The following is a 7460-nucleotide window of genomic DNA, read 5'->3' on the forward strand; positions in this document are numbered from 1 at the left end:
AGTCTTTACCTGCCATGATGAGCTGGGTTGTGTCCACCCCAAATCCAGATGTGATGTCCTACCCCCAGCACCACCAGGACCTCAGATGTGACTGTGTGTGGAAAGGAGGCCTTTCAAGAGGGGATCAAGGTAAAAGGAGATCAGCAGGGTGGACCCTGATCCGTGATGGCTGGGACCCTTATAAAAGGGTAGGATCAGGACATGGACATGCACAGAGGGATAGCCACGTGAGGACACAGGGAGAATACTGTCATATACACACTAAGGAGGGAGGTCTCAGCAAATCCAACTCGTCCACACCCAGATCACCCAGATCCCATACTGGCAGTCTCCAGAATGTGGGAGGAGAAATGTCTAATGTTGAAGCCTGGCCTGAGTGCTTTGCACAGTGGCTGAGATGCCTGTCCAATCTCTGGTAGTGGAGGCCCCTCTGTGATCCATGGACTTCCCATCCTCTCTGTCTACACTGCCTTCCTGGGCAGATTCCAGCAGCCACACAGATTCAAACACCATCTCTGCATCCAGGATTCCTTGTGACATGCCCCGCTCCAACATATCCCCAACCCCAGACCCACCTGCCTCCAGTGTGCAGAGCCCTACCTGCGGAGCCGTGGCCCAGCCTCACTGAGCAGGTCAGAGAAGGTGAGTGCAGGCCCCTGTGTGCAGAACACTGTGTGCAGAGCCCCTGCCTGTGGAGCCCTGGCCCAGCCTCACAGAGCAGGTCAGAGAAGGTGAGTGCAGAGCTCTGTGTGCAGAGCCCCAGTGTGCAGAACCCCTACCTATGGAGCCCTGGCCCAGCCTCACAGAGCAGGTCAGAGAAGGTGAGTGCAGAGCCCTGTGTGCAGAACACTGTGTGCAGAGCCCCTGTCTGTGGAGCCCTGGCCCAGCCTCACAGAGCAGGTCAGAGAAGGTGAGTGCAAAGCCCTATGTGAAGAACCCCAGTGTGCAGAGCCTCCACCTGTGGAACACTAGCCCAGCCTCGCAGAGCAGGTCAGAGAATCATTTACCAACCAGCACACGGTGTGCATTTGGCTGCTGAGCATCTGCACACATCCCAGCCGCCCCTGTGCTTCCACCTGACAAGATGACACAAAGAGGAAAATGTAAAAGCCATCCCCAAAATGAAAGGTAGCCTACAGAGTGGGAGAAGATATTTCCCACGCACTTATCTGATAAGATGTTTATATCCAACATAGAAAAGGAACTCCTACAACTTCTGAAGAAGACATGCGCATGACCAATGGGCATGAGAAGGGTTGCTCACGTCATTATTCATCAGGAATGCAAACCCAAATGACGCGGAGCTCTCCCCTCTCCTCTGTCAGAAGGGTTGGTATCCAGGACAAGAAGAAAGGTAGTCAGCAAGGACGTGAAGGAAAGTGCCCCTCGAGCACTTTGGTGGGAACGCAGCTGGTGCGGCCACTCTGAAGAATAGGATGGAGGCTCCTCAGAAAACTAAAAAGATAGAGATTCCCTATGATCCCACTTCGGGTGTCGAGGCCAAGGGCACGCAAACAGGGTACAGAGGAGTCACAGGCACCCCCACATTCACGGCTGTGTCTGTACAACAGCCAACACGTAGAAAACATCCCAAGTGTCCACCGAGAGATGAGGGACTCCAGAAGATGCAGTGCGTGCCGACAAGGGAGTGTTCTTCAGCCATTAGCAAGAGCCAAATCCTGCCATTCGCAGTCACACGGATGAGTCTGGGGGCACCACGTGGATGAAGTGAGTCAGGCACAGACGGGTACTACAGGTTTTCATGCAGGATCCAAAGCAGCTGAGCTCCAGAAACAGAGACCAGAGCAGAGGCTGCAGGGCTGGGAGGGGTATGTAGGGAGATGCCAGTGGAAGGGCAGGAACCTTGGTTCAGAGAGGAATGATGGCTCAGGGTGACGACATAGTCCCACACATGTGAGCTGCAGAGAGATCCGACATCCTCACTGTAGAGACACAAGAGGATGGGTGACAGCGGGTCACAAGGGAGGCAGGAGTCCCCACCTGCTCCTCCTGCACATCCTTGTCTCAGGGGTGGACACCCCGTCCTCCAAGAGCGAGGACACACACCCTGTGTCCCGGGCTCAGTCTTGGCTTTGTCCCGCAGGCTCAGGGGAGACAGGTGGCAGGGTGTCTGTCCCCAGACCTCCAGACGTGTCCTCTGAGTCAGCATCTGCAAAGTATGGATTCGGGTCCACTGACCGTGGGCCAGTTTTCAGGCCTGGCTGCGGTGGCCGGGAAAATACAGGCAACGCCCCCACCCGTCTACAAAAAAGAGTGCATCCTAGGAGACAGTCACAAGATCAAGGCCTGGAGGCAGGAGGAGACGGAAATGTCCACGCAGGGAGCCCAGCGAGGCCCAGGGTGGAGACGGGGTCAGTGGGGATAGCCTCGTGTAGACCTGTCAGCAGGGGTACAACACGGGTGCAGTATGAGTGTGGCAAGGGACAGGCTCTGGGGTGAGGTCACCGAGGCAGGCTGTAGCCAGGGCAGGGACGGAAGTACCACGTCTGCACAAAGCCATCGCTGGGCTGGGGGTGACATGGCTGGGCCTCCCTGGGGCATGGAACCGTGGTGGCCGGTGGTTGAACCCTCCTGCCCACGGTGCAGGGTAATTATAGGGGCCCTGCCACATGCTGGCTGGAAACATGCCACGGGCATGATCCTTCATGGGCTGCCTCCCGGGACTTGCCTGGGGGGCTTCCAGGGAGCACATCCACGCAGGAGCAATGAAGACTGAGGGGGAATTGTTCCAGAAACCCTAAGGCCCACAGAGGATCTCACCCACGGTGGATGCTGTCCTCTCTGGGCTCTGGCCTCGCCGTCCCCTGCCCGCAGCCAGTGCCAAGCTGATGGACACACAGCTCGCTCACCAGCCCCACAGTGGCCCCATCACTCTTAGAATCAAATCCAAGCCCCCCACTGGGGTCTGGCATCCTTGGTCTGAGCCAGCCCACCCTTCCCTGCGCGTCTCCCTCCCAGACTCCAGCCACAGAGAGTCTCCCTCAGCTGCTCCCTCCTGGCTAGCCCGTTTCGCCTTCCCAGGGCTGGGACATTCCAAATGTGTTGAGGGCTAGCGGCTGGGGCCATGCCCTCTGGCTGGACCTGGGAAGAGAACCTGCTCTGGACCCACGTCCCCTCCAGGGCAGCACTCTGTAAGCCTTGAATGCAGAACCCATGATGAGCCAGCCTCCTCCGTGCTGGCTGCAGCCACAGCCGCAGAAGGGCCAGACGTGTCCTGGTCTCCATGGCTCCTTCCTACCTGGGTTCCGGCCTGACTGCAGGCTCTCAGGCCGTGCACTTGCCTGACCTCACCCCACCTTGTTTGGCTTCCTCCAAAGCAGAGCTGAGTCTGACTTTGGTCTTGTGTTTGGATCTGTACGGGGGTGTACTTGGGACATGCCTACTAAGGAATTTAGGGATAAAGGGACAATGTGTCTGCAACTTACCCTCAAACAGTTCAGAAGATGTGCAGGAGGGAGAGAGGTGGAAACACTGGGGGAATCTGGGCCAGGTGTGCAGTGTCCTTCATGTTGTTCTTACAACTTTTCTTCAAATCTAATAGTCTCAAAATAAGAAGCCCATAAACGTGGATGAAGGTGGCATCACCAGAAGGAAATGCAGTGGGAGTAGGCTTTGGCTGGGAGTCGGGGACCCCTGCTCGGCGGTCGGGGCAAGGGGGCCACAGGAGTGCAGGTGCTCAGTGGGGCAGGGTGTGGGGTGCTCCAAGGGTGGTACAAAGCTGGTGGGAAGTTGGGGGCAGAGAGTGTTTGCCTCTACACCTCTGTGGGGTATCAGGCAAGGTGAGTGTCTAGAAGGACAGGTCTAGCCCAGCAAGAGAGGCTTGAGGAATAATGGGGTCACCTTTGGCATGAGTCCCTGAGTTGTGACAAGAGGGAGGCAGGGCCATCCACTGAGCGAGTGGCTAGAGTGGGGAGGCTTGGGGCAGATGGGGAGATGAGCACTCTGGGGGGCTTCAACAAGGTGACCATCCTGGGTGGTCTTCAGTTCCCAGTCACAGAGAGAGACAGCAAGAAAGGGAGGCAGGTCAGGGTTCTTGGGGTAGGGCTTACCAGATGACCATGACAGAGACAGACAGAGAGACACAGAAAGTGGAAGAAAGGAGCTGAATTGCAAGGACGTCTTGATGGCTAAGATCTGAGCCACCTGTGGAAAGGCAGGCAGAGTGCAGTGAGTCCTGCCACCCAGAAGGTGGGTCAGAGAGTTGGGACACATGCAGGGGCCATGTGAGCATGCTGGTGGAGAGACAGAGTGTTAATCCATGTGGGGAGAGGGGAGGTCTCCAGGACCGTTCAGTGGGGGAAGGGACAATGTCCTCAGAAGGCAGTGCTGGGACAACTGGATGTCTCCATACAGCTGAGTGCGGCCAGACCCCTACCTCACACCACACACGGGAATGACCCAGAAGGTGTCACAGACCCAAAGGGAAGAGCTCAAGCCATAAAGCTCTTAGGGGAGAACGCAGGAGTAAGTCTTTGTGACCTTGCGTTAGGTGAGGCCTTCTAGGGATGAACCCAAAAAACACAGGCAATAAACACAGAAACAGATTGGACTTCATCACAATCAGACTCTTGTGCTTCAAAGGACACCAGTTAACAGACCACTCACAGAGTGGGAGAAAAATATTGGGAAATCATATATTTGATGAAGGGGCTTTTATCCAGAATATACCAGTAACACTTGCAATTCAGTAATTTAAAAAGACAACCCTAGTTAAATATGGGCAGAGGATCAGAAAGATGCTTCTCCAAGGAAGACGCACAAGTGGCCAAAGAGTGTGTGGAAATGTGCTCCACATCGTACATCACCAGGAAATGCAAATTGAAGCTACAAAGAGATGCCCCCGCATATGTGTTAGGACGACTATTTAATAATTTTTTAAAGAGTGGAAATAATGAGAGTGGGCAAGAATGCAGAGAAACAGGAGCCATATACATCTGCTGCTGGTGGGAAGGCAAGGCTCTGTCATCACCTGGGCAGACGGCATGGCGGTTCCTCCAATGGTTGAACTCAGAGGCACCACATGGCCCAGCAATTCCGCTCCTAGGTCTGTGCTCCAGAGAACTATGAGCTTATGACCATGTACAGCTTGTACAGAAACGTTCATAATAAATGAACATTGGAAAAATGAAACTTGTAAACCACCCAAACGTTCACCAAGGGACAGCTGGGTAAACACCACGGGATGTGACTCAGCTCTAGAAAGGAACAAAGCACAGACAGGTCCATCCATGTGGGTGAGCCTCAAAAACATCACCCTGAGTGAAAGAAACCAGTCACAGAAGGCCACTCTCGTAGGATTCTGTTTGCATGAAATGTCCACAATGGGCAGACCTAGGGAGACAGAAAGCACATTACTGGTTGCCGGGGCTGGGAGAAGGGAAAAAGGACCATGACTGCTAACAGGTACAGAGTTTGTTTGGGGGAGATACAAACATTCTAAAACCAATTCTGGTGACAGTCATCCATCTCTGTGAATTTTTCAAAAAATCATGGGATCATATGCTTTGTCATGAGGATTGTATGACCTGTGAATTGTATGTCAGTGAAGCTGTGATCATTTTCAAAACGGAATGGGGGTCAATTGTTGGAGGCTGAGTTTTGGAAGTGCAGTCATTTCTGGAGATGCCAGCACTGGGGTGTGGATCCAGAACCGAGCAGGGATGGAGGAGGAAGTCCCTGTGGGGAGGGTCCTGGGAGCAGGGACACTGGATGAGCTGCCTAGGACTTGTCGGGGCAGGAGGTGTTGGCAGGGAAATGGGTGAGAGCCAAAGGGAGAGCAGGTGGGTGGAGGGCAGAGACCGTCATCCAGGAGGGTGGGCAGCATGGGGTACATCTGCCCTAAAGAGGGAGGGGCTCAGACTGTGAGTGGGGGGGAGGGTCCCAGATCTTGGTCAGCTGATCCCCTGTCAGCCACTGGGCTGGAAAGGAGCAGAACACCAGAGGGAAGGAGCCAAGAGTGTCCACGTGAAGGAGGAACAACAGGGCTGCAACAATCTCATGGTAAGACAAGGCAGAGCCTAAGCCCTTGGGGTCACAAAGCTCACTCATGGTTCTACTGTGTACTCCCTCAGAGCACCAGGCAGCAGTCACACCCAGGCTCCTCACCTGCAGCCAGAGGCTCCCCGAGTCCAGATGTCCAGGGAGGCCAGGCTCTGGGCTCCAGGCATGTGCAGCGCTGGGGAGGGGCTGCCTGCAGAGAGGGAACATCACCGGCCCTGGGAGAGACACACCAGAGTTCCAATCCCAGCCATGGGCCTTAGGAGAGCCACTCCACTGCTCTTACCTGCATGTCCCACCTGTGAGGTGGGGACTTTGTGTGGGCATGAAGGACTTGTACAAGGCACATTATGGGAACTCTTTAAATAACAGGTGCATAATTCCCACTCCTGGGCTGAAAGCTTCTCATCGAAGTTTACTGTAGGGGTCTGGCTGAGAACAGCCTCTGCTCAACAGTGTAAGCTGCAGGTAACCACAGGAAACCCAACCCTGCACATTTCAGTGGCAGAAGAGTTTGCTGGCTTAATCTACTGAGAACAGAGTACAGCTTCAGGCATGGCATGATCCAGGTTCCAGACCTGCTTGTTTTCTCTCCTTCTCTCAGTTCCACTTTTCACATGACTTCATTCCAAGATAGACAGTCCCTTCAAGATCATCAGACGCTGCTGGTCACAGCTTTTCCTGACTCTCAAAGCCAAGGAAAGAAAAAAGCTGAACTGGAGGAAAAAATATCTCTTCCACAGTGCCAGAAAACAGGTCCTTATGTGAAATTGGCTCTCATGGGTTAGAGGACCCACCCCTGAACCGATCACCTTGGAAGGGGGTGGGACCTGTTGATGGGCTGGGTCACTCAGAGCTCACCCTCCAGTGGTGCTGGGGTCAGTTCCCTGGAGCTTCAAGAAGGCCGTGAAACTTGGTGCCTCTTGATTGGGAAAATGGTGAGCAGTTCCAGGAAGATAGCAGGATCTGTGTCTGGAGCCAGACACCAATGCAGGGTAGACGCTGGCTGGGAGGTCTGCTCTGGGTGCAGCCTGAGAAGCCCAGGTCACTGTGGGGTCACAGCCTGGCAGGGGCCACATGGAGTGTGGGATGCGGCCGACAGAGGAGGTTGGAGGGACAGAGCGGGAAGGCTACCCCGGTGGGTGTGTGAAAGGGGTGCCCCTCCCGGAAGCTGTGCAAGCCCACTGGGATGATGCCTGGCGAGCTTCTAGCTCTGGCTCCTCCTGACTGTGTGGCCAAAACCTCCAAATGGACATCTTTCACATTCCCAGCCCACACCACCCCCCAAACCAGGGCCCGCTGTGTGACCTGGGGCAAGTCACTTCACCTCTCTGAACCTCCATGTTCTTCCCTGTGACATGGGGCTGGTGAGAAATCCTCCAAGGGGGTACATGAGGACTCAAACTACAGGAGACATGGCAGGTGCCCAGACATGTCCTGGC

The sequence above is a fragment of the Mustela lutreola genome, chromosome 1, assembly GCF_030435805.1.
Source record: "Mustela lutreola isolate mMusLut2 chromosome 1, mMusLut2.pri, whole genome shotgun sequence".
NCBI classification, from domain to species: Eukaryota; Metazoa; Chordata; class Mammalia; order Carnivora; family Mustelidae; genus Mustela; species Mustela lutreola.